The sequence below is a fragment of the Pediculus humanus genome, genomic scaffold (genome assembly GCF_000006295.1).
Source record: "Pediculus humanus corporis 1103172107488 genomic scaffold, whole genome shotgun sequence".
Lineage (NCBI taxonomy): Eukaryota > Metazoa > Arthropoda > Insecta > Psocodea > Pediculidae > Pediculus > Pediculus humanus.
The window spans coordinates 440,541-441,172 of NW_002987105.1; positions in this window are offsets into that span (position 1 = coordinate 440,541).

Below are 632 nucleotides of genomic sequence, written 5' to 3' on the forward strand. Positions count from 1 at the left end.
ATCGTACATGTCACGCCATTTTTTCCATTTTCCAACCTATGAATTATTAATAAAAAAAAAAAAAACATTTTTATTTACTTATTTATTTTATTTATTAAAAAGATTTTTTTAAATAGATGACGTCATTTATTAATAAACAATTTAAAAAATTTTTAAATACGTGTTGTTAACACGTGTAAAAAAAAAAAAAAGGAGAAGGAAAAGAGAAAGAAAATTTATGTTTTTCCGTTTTTCCGTTTTTTTAAATGTGTGCGTGTGCGTGTGCGTGTACATTTTCAAATATCCTTACGTATAAGTAAATCCATAAATAAATTTATACGCAAACAAATAAGAAGAAGGAGAAGGAATAAAAATAAAAAAAAAAGAAAACCTTTTATAAATCACTAAAAGGGTTGTTGAATTTTCTTACACAAAGACTTTTTAACGTGACCGATTTTCAAATAACATTTATACGTCACGCAAAGTTGGGCCTTAAAAACCGGCACGTAAACTTCTTTATGAGAATAAAAATGTTTTTTTTTTTGTTTTATTCCTTTTTAAAAATTGAAAATAAATATATATAAAAAACAAAACGTTTCGAATGAAAATAATAATAATAATACGGGTCGGGTAAAAAAAAAATAATATTTGAA